Source organism: Euleptes europaea, chromosome 9 (assembly GCF_029931775.1).
Source record: "Euleptes europaea isolate rEulEur1 chromosome 9, rEulEur1.hap1, whole genome shotgun sequence".
In the NCBI taxonomy this organism is placed as follows: domain Eukaryota; kingdom Metazoa; phylum Chordata; class Lepidosauria; order Squamata; family Sphaerodactylidae; genus Euleptes; species Euleptes europaea.
In genome coordinates, this window is record NC_079320.1 from 12,865,146 (window position 1) to 12,884,235 (window position 19,090).

Sequence of the window (19,090 nt, forward strand, 5' to 3'; positions counted from 1 at the left end):
CCATCTACACATCCAGTCATTAATTTGTAGTATTCTTCTTTCCCTTCCTAAGCCACGACCTTCGACAGGCAGAACTGATGAAAACACAACCTGTGCCCCCAGGTCCTTCACCTTCTCACCCAGAGCCATGCAGTCTCTTTTAATACGTTCTGGGCTGTGCCTGGCAATATCATTCATTCCCACATGAATGAGCAAGAAAGGGTAATAATCTGTGGGCTTGATGAGTCTTCCTACCCTTTCCATCACATCCTGGATGCGTGCACCTGGTAGACAGCAGACCTCTTGAGACAATAAGTCCCTTTGGCATACTTTAGTCTCTACCCCTCTCAGTAGGGAGTTCCCAATTACCAGAACACGCCTCTTCCTAAATTGTCGAGCGGAAGATCGAGTCCTCTCATGTGCAGGAGCCTGAGAAATTTCTTTCACGCTTTGGGGGGATAGACCTTGTTCCAGTGGTCCAGAATCAGCATCTACGGGGAGATCCTGGAACTGATTGCTGAGCAACAGAGGATCAGAATGAGTCCTGATTTTCTTGCTCCTGTGGGTTACATTCTTCCATGGACTCTCCTCCTGTGTTGCTTGCAACTCCATTTGTTCAGATTCCTTACTCTCCTCCTCCTGTTACTCACTAAAGAGTGCTTCATGAGTTCTGTCCATGAACTCTTCACCTTCCTTTATAAAATGGAGTGTGGACAAACGAGCCTGAAGTCCCTGTATCTTCTCCTCCAGCAGGGCTACCAACTTACACTTGCTGCACGTGTAATTATTGTTACCCTCAGGTAAAAATACAAACATGCCACAGACCTTGCATGTTACTGCCTCAGCTCCCTCACTAGCCACACTGCTGTGATCCATTGCTGAAGTTTCTTTCCTAGGCTACTTTGATAGTTCCCCTGACAAACTGCCTTTCAAGGCTCCCTCCTTGAAGAAGCAAAAACACTCAACACATAAAAATATAGAAAGTTGTCAGTGGCTTACAGGGCCCCCAGGTCAGACCCCCAGGTTAAGAGCCTCAGGGCAAGAGGCCTTGTGCTCTCACCCTTCGGCTCGTGCTAAAAGCTCGTGCCTCTGGCAAGAGAAGCCTTCTAATGATGAGCTCGCAGTCCTACCCCTCAATAGCTTACAGCAGAGGGTGGTCAGCAATTACCCCCAGCAATTACACTGCCCTCCTCACTCAGGAAACCGCAACTCTTTAGAAACTCTGGGTCCTGCAGACTCTCAGCCCAGGTGCCTCAGGTTCTGTCCCTGGCGAGAGGAGCCTTCTAATGAAGAGCTCGAAGTCCTACCCCTCAATAGCTTACAGCAGAGGGTGGAGCCAGCAATTACCCCCATCAATTACACTGCTCTCCTCACTTGGGAAACTCAGGCCTCCAGTTGGTACCTGGAGGTTGGCAACGCTAGCTCCCCCCAAGCAGCGGGAGATTGGATTCCCCCCTCCCATTTGTACTAACTGTGCATAAGCTGCCGTGTCCTAGGGATGCTTGAACACCTGCCAGCCCAGCTTCCATCCTGTTCACCGGTTGCGAACAGAGACCTGATTTTTCAATAATCAGTTCAATACTTCGTGAATCTATTTATTAGCGTTTGGCAGGTCGTTTCACTGTATTCCTTACTAACTATGCAGTGTGGCTCAATTACCTTTTTGCACATACGTGTTCTCTTATAGCCTGACTGAGTTCTACTACCCCTGCAGCCATGCTGCATAAGTGCTCTGCTGAGCAGGCAATTGTTTAAATCGAACACTAAACTATTTATTAAATCACTTACGAATCATATAAATCAGTTATCAATCAATGTGGTGTTTCAATAAAATCTTACCCTTCAGTGCTCGCTACGTAGCCTTTAGCGGAGTGAATGGCCACCAATCAGTTTGAACTAGCAGTGTCTTTGTACATGTGCAGTTTTAGGAAAACCTGAAGCAAGCTGGTTCAGCAGGCAGCTGCAGCTGCTCAGTACAAACCGAACAGACCTGAGTGCTTGGGCTCACATGTGAACGCCACTTTTGAATATGGTAAATTCGACAGCTGAGCACATTCACAATGACATTCACAGCATCTCTGCCTTATGCTGAGTCTGGCTTTTGGTCTATCAAGGTCAGAACTGTGTTTGCCCACTGGCAGTGTCACATGTAGATCTCAGATAGAGCTCTTTCACATCACCAGATCCTTTTTTAACTGGAGATGCTGAGGATTGACCTGGGAACTGCCACATACAAACCAGATGCTCTAGCTCTGAGTCATAGACCCACCCCACAAAAGTTAATTTAAAGAGTATACCCCTGTGAACCGGGCTGGTATCCCCACTCCGATAAATGAAGCCAGCTGGGTGACCTTGGGTTTGCTGCAGCTCTCTTAGCACTCTCTCAGCCCCACCTACCTCACTGGTCGGGTTGCCAACCTCCAGGTACTAATCAAACAAACGGCTTACAAGTGCTTACAGGAGCATGGAATTTAAAATATGGCACCAAATAAATGTTTCCACTATAGGAAAGAGACAAAGCAATACTTGCAAATAGAAGAATATAATGAGAATATTGAAAACAGGTACACTTCTAAAGCAACAAATATGCAACAATGGGTGAAGTCCCAAAACAAACACAGTTGTAAAAATATGTCGGCGTAAACGCTCAGTTCATATCAGTTCGTTGTCTATAATGTTCATAAATATATCACATAGCAACGGAAACAAGACGTAGAGCAATGGAGATCCGGTAAGCTTCCATTTCATGTAGACTTTCTCAAGCCTTCAATCTTTCCGTGCAAAATTCATTCAAAATTTGAAGGGAATGTACCTTTCCTATATCTTGGGATGACAAAAGTAAGCTTACCGGATCTCCATTTCTCTACGTCTTGTTTCCGTTGCTATGTGATATATTTATGAACATTATAGACAACGAACTGATATGAACTGAGCGTTTACGCCGACATATTTTTACAACTGTGTTTGTTTTGGGACTTCACCCATTGTTGCATATTTGTTGCTTTAGAAGTGTACCTGTTTTCAATATTCTCATTATATTCTTCTATTTGCAAGTATTGCTTTGTCTCTTTCCTATAGTGGAAACATTTATTTGGTGCCATATTTTGAATTCCAACCTCCAGGTACTAGCTGGAGATCGCCTGCTATTACAACTGATCTCCAGCTGATAGAGAAAACGGCCACTTTGGCAATTGGACTCTATGGCATTGAAGTCCCTCCCCCTCCCCAAACCCTGCCCTCCTCAGGCTCTGCCCAAAAATCTCCTGCCAGTGGTGAAGAGGGACCTGGCAACCCTACACATAGGGTGTCTGTTGTAGGGAGGGGAAGGGAAGGTGATTGTAAGCTGGTTTGATTCTTCTTTAAGTGGTAGAGATAGTCAGCATATAAAAACCAACTCTTCTTCTTCTTCTTCTTCTAATAATAATAATAATAATAATAATAATAATAATAATAATAATAATATTTTGCTTTAGTGAAGAAACAAAGTGAAACATTTCCCTGCTCTTTTAAACATATATCTGGATAAATTTAACTAAAACCTCTGCCTTTTTATCTTGCATGCTAATTTCTTTTCTATTATATATTTTATGTAATATTGCAATTGTTACCTGCCTACTGATATTTTTTACCTGGACACATCATTTACATTTGTGCCTCTTAGCATAACCTGAATTGATTTGACTCCTATACCTGCCTCACAACTAGAATCTGCAGCTTCCCAACTTGTGTGTTTATTAGTTCCTGGGGCTGCAAATGCCGGCTGTTGGGTGAGGAGGGAAGTGTAACACAGGGAAGCTCTGCAATACTTGCATAGACTCAAACTCCTAGTAATTCATTAAATTATATATCATGTAATATATGCAATTTACTTTTCTTTGTAAATACAATGTTTAAAAAATCTATGCAGATTTACAAGCTGTTGAGTCCCCTTTTTTGTTCTCTCTCTGTTCTGCACATGTTCCTGGCTTGGTTAAAAGACAAAATCACAGGACTTTTGGCTAACGGCTGGCTTGGAATTCAAGGGCGCCTCTATCACTTGATGGACAAGATACAAAATGACTATTACGTAGCCAGGGCAAACTGTGATGAAAATAAGGCTCTGGTGTTTTGTCCTGACGACGCCAGGGAGCAGGTGAGCAGAACAGCTGAATACCTAAAAGGCAGTAATAGTGGGGACCAGTAATGGATCTGGTGGTATTTAATTTGTTCATAAAGGATCTGGAATTGGGGATGGGCAACATAGTGGCCAAGTTTGCAGATAATATCAAAATATTCAGGATAGTGAAAACCAAGGCAGATTGTGAATAGTTCCAAGAGGATCTCTCTAAATTGTGTGACTGGGCAGCAATGTGGCAAATGAAGTTCAGTGTAGATAGGTGTAAGGTGATCATAGAATCATACATTCAGAAGGGAGCACCAGGGTCATCTAGTCCACCCACCTGCACAATGCAGGAAAGTCACAACTACCTCTCCCCCACACCCCCAGTGACCCCTACTCCATGCCCAGAAGATGGCAAAAAGCCATTCAGGATCCCTGGCCAATCTGGCCTGGAGGAAAATCACTTCCTGACCCCCAAGTGGCGATCAGCATTACCCTGGGCATGTAAGATAGGGCCACGAGAGCCAAACACTGGCGCAACCCTTCCCGCCCACCCTCTCATAATCTGGCTAAGTTCTCAGAATCAGCATTGCTGACAGATGGCCATCTAGCCTCTGCTTAAAAATCTCCAGGGAATGAGAGCCCACCACCTTCCGAGGAAGCCTATTCCACTGAGGAACCATTCTGTCAGAAAGCTCTTCCTAATGTTTAGCCGAAAACTTTTTTGATTTAATTTCAACTCGTTGGTTCTGGTCCGACTTTCTGGGGCAACAGAAAACAACTCGACACCATCCTCTCTATGGCAGACCTTCAAGTACTTGAAGATGGTTATCATATCCCCTCTCAGTCATCTCCTCTCCAGGCTAAACATACTGAGCTCCTTCAACCTTTCCTCACAGGACTTGGTATCCAGACCCCTCACCATCTTTGTTGCCCTCCTCTGGACACGTTCCAGATTTATATCCGTCTTAAATTGTGGTATCCAAAACTAAACACAATACTCTAGGTGAGGTCTAACTAGAGCAAAGTGATACCGTCACTTCGTGTGATCCAGACACTATATTTCTGTTGATATAGCCCAAGATCGCATTTGCCTTTTTAGCTACCGCATTACACCCGGAAGTGCTGCATTGTAAAGGGCCGGTTTCCACTCAAACTCCCAGTGGTAAAGGCCTGGTAAAGGTAAAGGCCTGTTGCGATGAGTGGTAAAGGCCTGTTGCGATGTGGCCCCTTGTGATGCGTTTTACATCTGGAAGTGCCACATTGCAACAGGCCTTTACCACTGAAACTGGGAGTTTGAGTGGAAACCGGCCCTTTGCAATGCAGCACTTCCGGATGTGAACAGGAAGTGACCTGTCCCTGCCTGCACAGATTGCCTGCTGACCCTCAGCTAATCAGCGGGCGGCCAGGTGGATTGGCGGGGGTTTGCCCGCCACCACCTGGCACTTGGCAACCCTACTGATAGAGATCAGTTCACCCGGAGAAAATGGCGGCTTTGGCATTTGGACTCTTAAGTCCCTCCCCTCTCCAAACCCTGCCCTCCTCAGGCTCCACCCCAAAAATCTCCTGCCAGAGGCAAAGAGGGAGCTGGAAACCCCACTTGTGCTGTTCTGTTGGAGTCTCTCCTCCTTTGGAGGATACGTCCTCCACCAGTCCAGCATCCTGGTGAAGCAGGTGACTTTCAGTGATTATGCTCTTAGAATCGACCCCTTCCTAAGAAATGGTATGTTATCTTATTCAGTTAATCACCTAATAAGCAGGACACAACTTTATTTAACTTATACAAGTGAGCTCTTTTTATTGTATAGCTTCAAACTGAATATGTGCGTATATGCATGTATGTAAAGTCTTAACAATGAATACAAGAATACAAGCAAGTTCTATATACTAAGTAGTCTTAAAATCCATAACTTAAAATATAACAGTTAAAGAGATCTGATTTAGTTAAAAGAATCTGGTTCACAACATCTAGAATAGCATATAAGTAGATATACATACCAAACCAAGTATCTTCTGAGACCCTCCTAGACTTTGAAAAGACTGGAGAAATTACAGTTGAAATTCAGCTGCTGCAGCAGTCAAGGCTGAGCAGTAAAAGTGGCTTCAAGGTTGCTGCTGTTTGTGACACCATCAAATACTAGTAACTAGACAGTTTAATATCATTACAACAGCCAGTTACATTAGCAATTCATTATATATAAAACATTTAATTCTACTAGCAACCTAATACTCTAAGAACTACAGTTAAAACAAGCATAGTATCATTATATTGAATACCTATAGATGATAAAGCTAATATCATTCTAATATTCTCAGTTAAATATTTCTCAGTCTTCTTTGCTGGGCTGTCGTGGGAGACATACTTTAGCAGTCGAAGAGGACATTTTTTTTTTTTTTTTACTAAGGCTAGAGGTTAGCTAGAGCCAGCATCCTTACATATTGATGTCAGACTTGGCATATGTTCAAGGTCTCCACACTAGGTTTAGCTAAAAGCAGTTTTTGCCTGCTCAAACCAATATTAGGCAGAGACAAGCCTCTGAATGGATTTCAGTGGGAGCTCAATGTTTCAGAAATGGGGGAAATTCTGTCTATGTACAATACTAACACAAAATACAACATTTTCATATGGTCCCATATGTCAAAGCCTGTAACATTGCTAGAGGAGGACTTGGTTGGCTTCATTCCTCTTTTCATGTTTCAGTGAGATGTGCCTTGATGAGACCAGCGCCAGTAAAAACACTGGTTGTTATTTCCCTGAGTAATGGACATTGTCTGGACTTAGTCTGAGAGAAGAATCTAGTCCCCCATTCTCACTTTGTGTCATTTACAGCAAACAGTAAATAATCTTGCCAAAACTTCAGGGAAGAAGTACTGGATCGGACTTTACAAGGAACACAATGACTGGAAATGGTTAAGTGGTAAGAACCTGTCGGCTTTAAAGTGAGTATTTGAACGAAATTTCTCTATGCGCTGTACAGTCCTTCTCAGAAATGTATCTTTGTGGTGCTTTCCAGAGGTTCTTTGCTGAGTGATTTTCCTATTTGCATGCTGTGAAACTCAAATGCTCCTCAGGATCTGGTATCCCCAAAAAATCTGGGCTTTCATTGTTGAAGAGCTTAGCTGTCAGACCTGCTTTCCACAGCTCTAAGCAGCCTGTCAGACTCTGACCATTCTAGTTTCGATTCTACCAGGTGCCTCTCAAGGCCAAACTGCTAGCTGCTGCATTCCTGTTCCAGTGCTGTCTCCCGTGGGAACGACTCCTCAGTGGAAGGGGGGCCGCCTCGACCTGTTGTGACTAATACTTTCCCTTACAGGCCTACCCCGTGCTCCCAATTGCCATTCGTGCCAATGTACCTGTAAGCTCTGCAATACCTGTGTGTTTTCCATTAAATCAGCTCTCTTTTGGACTCTTTGTCTCTGGATGCTGTTTGTGGGACTACCACGGGACAAGTGCTCACATTAGCAGGTCACACCTGTAACCAGTTTACATGTAATTGCTTTGAATATTTGACAGAAGAGCTAAGGATGCTGAGACGTTTGCCATGAACATGATTGGCAGATGCACATAACATTTTCAATAGCCTCAATTACTTGTGAGTCAAGCACTGTACTTCCTCGCATCACAGCTGTCCGACTCAAACAGCATGCTGAACAGCTTTTGCGGCTGTGCAGTAGCTGTGGCTGTGAAGTTTCATATCCTTCTGCCTTGCAACCGTTTCTTCATCCATGCAGTAGGTGAAATTGATTCTCCCCAGGGTCATGGATGCTGGGTCAAGTAATTAAATGGTGCCAGGGGAGACTATTGAGAGCCACTATGAGCTGGTCTCATAGTAGTTAAGAGTGGTGGACTCTAATCTGGAGAACTGGGTTCCATTCTCCACTCCTCCACATGCAGCCTGCTGGGTGATCTTGGGCCAGTCACAGTTCTCTCAGAACTCCCTCAGCCCGAGGGGAGCCAGACAGTGGCAAACCACCTCCAAATGTCTCTTGCCTTGAAAACCCTATGGGGTTGCCATACGTTAGCTATGGCTTGATGGCACACACATGCATACATACAGGGGAGACTATGACTTTCATAAGTCTGTGCACAACTATGCACAAAATAACATTGGTGAAATGGACTTTGATGAACACTAAATTGTGAGTTTTAAAAAAAACTGTGTTGTTGCTGTTGTTATCATCATCATGATCATCATTATTAAAATTTCTACCCTGCTGTCTGCCCTGACCAAGGTCGGGCTCAGAACAGCCCACAACCCTCAAAATACAACAGACACATATAAAACAAATTCAACAAAAACTCTAACACAGGATTAAATGTAACCAACAACCAACAGGTTGTTTGCACACTGGCACCTAATGAGCCCTGGGACAGCAATCGGGACCCCCTCCCCAGGATTCAATAGATGAAACAGAAAAATGGGGAGACGGTAGGGTTGCCAACCTCCAGGTAGTAGCTGGAGATCTCCCACTATTACAACTGATTGGCAGCCGGTGGCAAAGAGGGACCTGGCAACCCTAGGAGAGGGGTAGTGTCAGACTTCAGTACCTCGTTGCATTTCAGCAATAGTAAACTTTACTCCAGACGGTGCAGAGAGTTTAAAGTTTTATTAAGAAAATAAACGGGTTCAGGACATCTTACAAACTTAAGGTTGGAATACGGATTGGGGAAACAGTGGTCAATTTTATAGGGAACATACAATACAATTGATTACATCAGCGGTAGGACGTGAAAGGGTGCAGCAGAGTTGTTTTGAATATAAAAGGATACAAGGTGACAGTAAGGAAATGTTCGCTGGTGATTGCCCTCTACTAAACCTCCTGGTGAGATTGACTAGCAAGCGGCCGGGCGATCACTGGGCTCCCAGGCATTTGTTCTGCGGCACCAGAGATCTCACCTGGATCTCTATTGAAACGCTAATGCCAGGTGATCAAAGGAAAGAGAACGGGGTGGGAAGAAGACACAGAGTCTGCTTATCCGGGGCTCGACTGGACGCCCTCGCTGACAGGTAGGGAGGCCAGCTATGCTAACATACCGTTGCTGCCCTCAACCATAGGCCTGGCAGAACAGCTCGGTCTTACAGGCCCTGCAGAACTGTGTTAAATCCCAATTAGGGCTGCCAGCTCCAGGTTGGGAAATACCTGGAAATGCTGGGGGTGGAACCTGAGGAGGGCAGAGTTTAGAAAGGGTAGGGACTTCAATGCCATAGAGTCCAACTGGCAAAGCAGCCATTTTCTCCAGGGGAACTGGACCGCAATAAAGGACGCAAATCCCAAGTATTTCTTTGCGTTTCACCTGGAGAGGCTTCATCAGCCTTGCACGTTTCTATATATTCACAACTGCCTTAAGCAAAGGCCAGAAGGTTTCCATGAAGAGAATTCTCTCTTGTACATATTGATGTACATATTGATGTGATTGTTGTATTGTTCAGCACCTCTGTTTTTTGTACACGATTTTGCATGTTCACTACTAGATAGGTAAGAGTCTTGTTATTGTCGTTTGTTTGAGTACCACCTGGAGGTTGGCAACCCTACTTCCTATTGCACTGTACCATATTATTTAAATATGCAGAAAGCTCACTGCCAACCAGGCTTGCACATTTCATGAACCTACTTCATGAGGGGAGACATGATAGAGGTCTATAAAATTATGCATGGTTTGGAGAGAGTGGACAGGGAGAATTTTTTCTCCCTCTCCCATAATACTAGAACGTGGGGTCATCTGCTCAAGCTGGAGGGTGAGAGATTCAAAACAGATAAAAGGAAGTATTTTTTTTCACACAACACACAACATTTTTTTTCACACACAGTTAAAGTGTGGAACTCCCTGCCCCAGGATGTGGGGATGGCTGCCAACCTGGAAGGCTTTAAGAGGGGAGTGGATGTGTTCATGGAGGAGAGGGCTATCCATGGCTTCTGGTCAAAATGGATACTAGTCATGATGCATACCTATTCTCTCCAGGATCAGAGGAGCACGCCTGTTATCTTAGGTGCTGTGGTGGAACACAGGCAGGATGGTGCTGCTGCAGTCGTCTTGTTTGTGGGCTTCCTAGAGGTCCCTGGTTGGCCACTGTGTGAACAGACTGCTGGACTTGATGGGCCTGGGTCTGATCCAGCAGAGCTTTTCTTATGTTCTTATGAACAGTGTGCAAAGATCAACCCCTTAATTAAAAGCCCAGGCAAACAGACATGCTTTGTCGTGGCACTTAAAAGAGCCATTTCCGGTTGCCACCCATGTCACCTCTGAAAGCGGGGACACAGAGAGCAGGGTTTGTGAGGCTTAATTGGCGGGCTGAACAAGGCAGGAGGAGATGGTCCTTCAGGAACCCTGGTTCCAGGCCATTTAGGGCTTTAGAGGTAAGAGCCAGTATTTGGAACAGTATCCTGAAACAAATGGGCAGCCAGTGCAGAATTTTTCTTCACTGGAGGGATAACAGTCCCTGTAGCCCATCTTTGACATTAGCTAGCTGCCACATTTTGACCAGAGGAAGTTTAGGCTGCCAATTCCCTCTTCACCACTAATGGGAGGTTTTTTGGGTGGAGCCTGAGGAGGACGGGGTTTGGGGAGGAGAGGGACTTCAATGCCATAGAGTCCAATGGCCAAAGCGGCCATTTTCTCCAGGGGAACTGATCTTTATCAGCTGGCGATCAGTTGTAATACCAGATCTCCAGCTAGTACCTGGAGGTTGGCAACCCTAGAAGGGAGGCCAGTATTGATCTCACCTGCGGCAACCCTAAGGAAGTTTCTGGACTGTTTTCAAAGGCAGCCTCATGTAGACTGCTTTGCAGTAATCTAACCAGGAAGCATGGATCACTGTGGCCAAATCACACTTTTCAAAAAACGGCTGTAGCTGCCGTATCAGGCTAAAATGATAAAAGGCACAACATGTCACGGAGGAGACCTGGGCCTTGAAGTGTAGACCAGAATCTCACAGCACCGCCAAGCTATGAACGTGCTCCTTCAGGGGGACAGTAATCCCCTTACAGCAGGGGTGGGGAACCTTTTTTCTGCCAAGGGCCATTTGGATATTTATAACATCATTCACGAGCCATACAAAATTATCAACTTAGGACTCTCCCCCATGCATTCTGGCCCTGCCCCCTTTAACCCCTCCATTATCGCCACTTCCACCCCCAGGCCTCTTGTAGTTCAGAAGGAATAAGTTTCTCCATGGCCCGGGTGGAAAAGGGTTAACACAGTTTCTTGGGCAGTCCTAGCAGCTCCATAACTAACGACTCTTCTGCAAGGGGGAAAGAAGGTTCCTTTTCTTGGCAAAACAAACCCACATCTGCCTTGAACAGAGGCTATTCCTGTCTGTGGGAGGGGGCAGAACGCCCGTCTTAGATCCTTCTGAGCTAGAGATCTGCCAGGACCCACAAAGGGCCAGACCAAATGATTTTGCGGGCCTTATACAGTCCTGAGGCCTGACGTTCCCCACCCCTGCCTTACAGGGTAGGGAGCACTATATCTCTCTGTATTAGGAACCTCAGCAAGGAATAATGCCATAGAGTCCCCCCTCCAAAGGCACCTGTTTTCTTCAGGGGAACTGATTTCTGTTGCCTGGAGATCAGTTGTAATTCTGGGAGATCTCCCATTTCAACTTGGAGATTGGCAACCCTACACGAATGGCCCTTTGGTCTGGTCTGGCAGTGTTCTTATTTATGTTCTTAGCTGGATGCTGAAAAAGCATCCATCTGAAATGCAATTTTGAAATGGAAGGCAAACCTGATTCAAGTTTTTGCAGGTATTCATTTTGCCTTCCCAAGTGGCATACATATTCTTCACAATGCCTGGTGCATAGGGATGCCAGCCTCCAGGTGGGATCTGGGGATCCCCCAGAAATAAAACTCGTCTCCAGACTGTAGAGACCAGTTCCCTTTTGGAAGGTGAACTCTGTGACATTGTACCCCACTGACTTCCTTGTCCTCCCCAGGCTCCACCCCAAAATCTCCAGGAGTTTCCCAACCTGGATCTGGCAAACCTACTTATGAGAGTCACTTACAGCATTAACCAATGTTGGGCTCCATTCCTAAATGCATTTTTATCCTTCTTTTCAAAACACATCCTGAAATAGGAACAATCCATTAAAATTATACATGGAAAAGGAAAGCACAGATCACAGTCTTGCGACTGATTGATGGATCATTGTGAACAAATGATCGATGTTGATACAGTATCTGTCTAGCTTGATCGCTGTTGTCTTTCCATTTCAGTTTCTGGGCTGCAGGGGAACCAACCCAAGGAAATACAACAAAGGACTGTGCTCAGTTACACAAAGATGGAAAGTGGCATGAGGCCAATTGCAAGGAGCAAGTATCCTGGATTTGTAAGCTGTGGCCTGAACAACACTGGCCTGATGATGAACCCTCAAATTAGTATCCATTCTCCATGCAAGAAGGAACAATGACATCCTATTTAAAAGTAAAAACCAATGGCAATCCCAGTGAAACTGCCAGCCTATGGAAACCAGATGAGAAAAGCACAAATCTTCGACTTCAGCACCTTCCTCAAGGCTGGGAACGATTAATTTACTTTGCGTGCTTTAGAGACGCAGCCCTAAACAGTGGAAGGCATCAGTAGTTGCCAGCTTCTGTGGTAATAAAAGAATATAGAACATCTGTCTGTGTGTGTGTGTGTGTTAAGTGCCGTCAAGTCGCTTCCGACTCATGGCGACCCTATGAATGAAAGTCCTCCAAAATGTCCTGTCTTCGACAGAACATCTACCAATATCTATATAGTAAGTTTCTCTTTGTGGTTTCTGGCTTATATTTTAGAGGGAGAGTCTGGCGCAAGCCTACCCAGAACAATTCAGGAGAGCTTCAATGGAATCAGGGCTTGGTTCTGGGAAAGATAAACAGCCATACATAAGGAGTATTGAGCCTTTCTGTCACCATTTAACAACAACGTGAGTTAGGGGAACGAATTCCAAGCCAGAGGATATAAACCCTGAAGATCTGAAGCCTGGCCTCATATTCAAGAAGTTATTCCAGTGCCCATCCTCACAATAAGAGCACCAAATACACCACAATTTCTGTAATGACTACTAACACAAAGAATTCAGTTCTTTGTTCAATACCCGTAGAGTTGCCACCTCTGGATTGGGAAATACCTGGAGATTTTGGGGGTGGAGCCGGAGGAGGGCAGGGTTTGGGGAGGTGAGGGACTTCAATGTGGTATAATGCCACAGAGTCCACCTTCCAAAGCAGCCATGTTCTCTAGGGGAACTGATCTCTGTTGCCTGGAGATGAGTTGTGATTCCCGGAAATCTCCAGCCACCACTTGGGGGCAGGGGGCACCCTTTGAAATTAGATATATACATATTAATAAGCCCACTATCAAAATTAGGTCAGTCCTCTGAACCCACTTGGTCAGGATAGTTTCAAGACTTGCTCATGAAGTTTTAGTGCCCATGAGATGAATTGTGCCACTGTTTCTGTAGTCCGACCCCGAAGGATCTTCAACAGATGATAATCCACCAAACAGGCTGGATAGGTAGCCATAAGCAGGGCTAATATAATTGCTGTTTGCGAGGCCTACATCTTGCAGGAAAACAAAAACCGTGTAATGGATTCAACAACCTGAGCTCCATAGGGACATAACTAGGAGTGTGCATTCGGCAAAGCCAAACCGGAAAAACCTGCCATTACAGCTGATCTCCAGCCGATAAAGATCAGTTCACCTGGAGAAAATGGCCGCTTTGGCAATTGGACACTATGGCATTGAAGTCCCTCCCCTTTCCAAACCCCGCCCTCCTCAGGCTCCACCCACAAAACTTCCCGCCAGTGGCAAAAAGGGACCTAACCTATGGGTTACACACAGGCTTGCCAGGCTTGCTCCCTACATCAGTTAAATCTGTGCTGCATCTCCATTCTTACTCTCAAGAGCCTTTTGCTGTATACCCTGCAATCCCAAAGAGTCAATCTCATGGCTTTTCATAGCAAAATACATTTATACCCATGACACATTCAACCATCCGCAGGATCCCCTAATTACAAACCTGCCCAGGCTTTGGTTCAATGCTTTAGCTTTAAACCAGAAACATCTCTGAAAAACAGATTCGAGTCCAGTAGCACCTTAGAGATCAACAAGATTTTCAGGGTATAAACTTTCAAGAATCAAAGCTCCCTTCGTCAGACACAAATAAGAGTGGAGATCTGAGTCTTTTTATCCCAGTCTAAAGGAGGGGTGTTATATGTTACTGGACTCAAATCTAACTGTTCTACTGCAGACCAACATAGAAGAAGAAGAGTTGGTTTTTATATGCTGACTTTCTCGACCACTTAAGGAAGAATCAAACCAGCTTACAATCACCTTCCCCTCCCCACAACAGACACCCTGTGAGGTAGGTGGGGCTGCGAGAGCTCTGTGACTAGCCCAAGGTCACCCAGCTGGCTTCGTGTGGAGGAGTGGGGAAACCAACCCGGTTCACCAGATTAGTCTCCGCCGCTCATGTGGAGGAGCAGGGAATCAAACCCGGTTCTCCAGATCAGAGTCCACCGCTCCAAACCATTGCTCTTAACCACTACACCACGCTGGCTGGCCAGCCACCCTCTGAAAAAATCACTGACAAAAATATCCACGGAGGTGCAGGGCAACAAAAAAAATTGTGTTCCAAATCAGTATCGGTTCTTGTAGGTTATCCGGGTGGTGTGACCGTAGTCTTGGTATTTTCTTTCCTGACGTTTCCGCCAGCAGCTGTGGCCGGCATCTTCAGAGGAGTAACACTGAAGGACAGTGTCTCTCAGTGTCAAGTGTGTAGGAAGAGCAATATATAGTCAGAAGGGGGTTGGGGTTGAGCTGAATCATTGTCCTGCAAAAAGTAACCAAGGTAGTGTGCTAACCATTGTCCTGTAAGTATCAAGATAATGTGCTAATGAGGGTGTGGTATGTTAATGTGGAACCATTGTATCCTGAAATGATCTGTTAACATGTGGAATCCAAAACTAATCCGCATGGCTATTGTGGACTGTAGTCTTTGTTAGTCTGGAGGTTTTTTCCCCCCCAATATACCCAGAGTATATTGGAGCTTTTTATAGTTATCAAGCTTGCTTTTAAATGAAGAGAACAATGCTGTAAAAGATGTCTACTGCTTTGGGCTAGGGTGGCCACCTATAGATGACCCACAAGGAGGACTACAGCCCTCACAAAATAGGACAAAATGTGCATATGCTGGTTTACATTCATAGATGCAAATTTGATCATAATGACTTCAGAGCCAGCGTGGTATCGTGGTTAAGAGCTGTGGTTTGGAGCAGGGCACTCTCATCTGGAGAACCGGGTTTGATTCCCATCCCCACTCCTCCACATGAGCGGCGGAGGCTAATCTAGGGAACCGGGTTGGTTTCCCCACTCCTACACGCGAAGCCAGCTGGGTGACCTTGGGCTAGTCACAGCTCTCTGACAGCTCTCTCAGCCCCAACTACCTGACAGGGTGTCTGTTGTGGGGTGGGGAAGTGATTGTAAGCCGGTTTGAGTCTCCCTTAAGTGGTAGAGAAAGTCGGCATATAAAAACCAACTCCTCCTCTTCTTCTTTAATTTCCATAGAAATACAGCTCACTGTAGTGCCACCTCTGCCTGCTGCCCAACTGCTAACAGTGGACGGGGAACTACGCTCCCTTCTTAAAGCTCTTCATCTTTAATTCACCCCCTCCTCAGCAGCCTGGTTAGCTTGAGCAGCCCTTCTTCCAATTGCCAAAAGCTAATTTGACATGTCATCCCATCATGCCATTGTTACAGAATTTATCAACGAGACTGAAACATCACATTAAAAAAGATCCCTCTGAGTTGAATTTCAAAAGCCAGTGTATGTAAAAAAAAAGAAAAAAAGAAAAAAAAATCTAAAATCGAATTCAGAAAAACGTGCCAAACGTTGAATTAAAACCAAATGTGACCTCACAAAACTGGGGCAGGGAGAGAGAGGGGCCACTTTTGGACAGAAAGTGAAAATACTGGTTTTGGCATAAGTTTGTTAACAGCCAACCCTTGTTCAAATAAAGTTTGCGGGAAGCCAAACTCATTAATAACTGTTTATTATAAATCACTCAAGCATTTACATGTCATTCGTAACATATTAACACCATTAAACGCCTGCTGAAGAACAGAAAGATTACATTTTTTTTAATACAGTTATCATTTAACAAACCGATAAGACATTAACAAACCAAACTGAGGGCGTTTTTAAACTATGTATTTGAAATTCAGTATCCATCTTATAAAATCTGGCCTGGATTCTCGTTTATGCCCCAAATGAGCCTTCACACAAAGGTGGACAGTGTAAAAATGTGGGTTTTAAAGCAATGAGTGTTCCACTTGAATGAGACCTCATTGATGCAAATTCCTTTAGTTGTTTATAAAGTGCTGCCGCTGGCCCTGATCCACACACAGCAGAGGATCACGGCAATCAGCAAGCCCAGATTTGCAAGCAGTTCTCTGCCTGATCCAGAGAACTGTGAATTTACTCATAGGATGCATGTGCCCACAGCTATGCTTGTGCAACCCTTTCCCTTCCAGTAGAGTAGAGCACACCTTTCCTCCCTCCTGCTGGTCAAAAATGCAACATGTGGGAAGGAGGAATATCTAGGCACTTTATCTCTCGTGGATATCTGGTTCAGTGCTGATATAAGTAATGGCTTTGGACTGAAGAGCCACAAAATTCAAGTCTCGACTTGAGGGGTATTTTGATGCCTTCAAAAATCTCCACGCAAACCTCTTTCCTGCCAACTCCAGGTTCATTTCACTGGCTCTGACGGGCCTGTTACTGAAGGGGGTCACGTTTGAGCTGCTGTCTGAAAGTATTCTACACATCTTGGCCTGTGACATCCTGAGCACCCACCTAATGGGTTTGGTCCATGTATAGCATTGCTTGTATGAATTCATGGCAGAATTTGAGACGATCCTCCACTGTCCTCATTTTCCACTCATGATATCACCTCATCCTTCAAAGTATTATCTGCTGCGAACTATTATCTCTCTTCACTCTTTCTGTGGGTGAGCTCCTTGAATCTCATGGATTTCACTACCGCCTGTGTTCTGATGACAGCGCCAGATGTACTTCTGTAGCCTAGATTTCTTCCATTGCCTGTCTGGTGGGTAAATATCATTGTCTCTAAATCAATATGTCAAGACTTATCTTTCCTTCGCAAGCCTTCTTCCCTTGACCCTTCTTCATATCTGCCAGTATCAACATTCACAAAGCTGCATGATACTGAGTCACACCATCGGATTGTTCTATTTAGAATTGTCTAATCTGTCTGCAGTTCTCCAGGGTATCAACTTGGTCATTTATGCTTAGTAATTAGCAGCGCATTCCAGGCTGAAGTGCCCCGCATATTTTTTTGAGTTTTTCACTCTGAACCATCATTCAGGAAGTGACTGCAAAGCTGGTGCACTTCGCTTTTCTTAAGAGCCCCTTTAACTCGACCTTTTGTGTTTGCTCCACCCCTTCCTTGAAGAATCCCCTCAAGGAAGTATGCAAAATCACAGCTGCGCGTTAGCTATGCAAACGGTGGTTGCTAATGGAAGGAGCAGGCAAGTGGGGGGTGGAATTTCTCCTTTTGTGTCGGGACCGTGAATAGGCATTTTAAAGGTCGCATTTTAAAAAAGAGCTTTGAGCGAGCATCAAAACTGATCCTGCATAAATGGCCGTAGAGTTCTTTGACATCATCTACTCTCTGATCCTTTTAAATGGAGATACTAAGGTTGAACCACCCTGTCCTGGATGGCCCAGGCTAGCCTGATCTCGTCAGATCTCAGAAGCTAAGCAGGGTCAGCCCTGGTTAGTATTTGGATGGGAGACCACCAAGGAATACCAGGGTTGTTGTGCAGTGGAAGGCACTGGCAAACCACCTCTGTTAGTCTTTTGCCCCAAAAAGGGGTCGCCATAAGTTGGCTGTGACTTGAAGGCACTTTACACACACACACAAGGTTGAACCTATGACCTTCTGCAGGCAAAGCAGACGCTCTACCATTGAGCCATACACCCTCCCTACTTTGTTGGACAGTTGCATAACTTTGATTTGACCTATGATACTTCCTTGATCCCCACATTGCATCAGTGGCCAAGTTGTTTCTCCCTGTTCAACACTGCGAAAATCTGGCAGTTGCCCATCTATGCAATGGTCCCATCTATTCAGCCTTGCCTACTTCAACTTTCTTCTCTTTGGTCTTTCTCTGACATACCTTGGTCCTGTCCCTCTGTGCAAATGTTTGCTGAGAAAATTGGTCACTTCTACTATTGCATACACCATGTAACATCCATTTCTCATATCTCTTCCCTGGCTTCCATTCCTCTTCTGCATCTTCTTTCATTTAAAGCTTTCTAAGGTCTTTGTTTCTTGTCATGTGTGTGCCCATGAACTCTACCCCTCCAACTCTACTGTCTGACTTCTCTATTTCCCCTTGTCACCTCCCTATCTGTGGAACTCCCTAATCATATACATGGTGATACTTTCAGAGGGTAACTGTGTTGGTCTGCAGTAGAGAAGAAGAAGAAAAAGAAGAAGAAGAAGAAGAATTTGTATTTATATCCCGCTTTTCTCTACCTTTAAGGAGTCTCGAAGCAGCTTACAATCGCCTTCCCTCCCCCTCCCCACAACAGACACCTTGTGAGGTAGGTGGGGCTAAGAGAGTTCTGAGAGAACTGTGACTAGCCCAAGGTCACCCAGCCGGCTTCATGTGGAGGAGTGGGGAAACCAACCCGGTTCACCAGATTAGAGTCCACCGCTCTTAACCACTAAACCACACTGGCTCTCAACAGCTAGATTTATACCATCAGCACTTAAGAGACCAACAAAATTTTCAAGGTATGAGCTTTTGAGAGTCAAAGTTCTGATATCTGATGAAGGGAGCTTTGACTCTTGAAAGCTCATACCCCCAAAATCTTGTTGGTCTCTAAGGTGCTACTAGATTAAAATCTAGCCATATACATAGCGCCACATCTCATTTCATTGAAAGCTGTCCTCAAATCTCTTCTTTTCCACATGGTCTTTGGTTTATCCCCCTAATTCCCATTT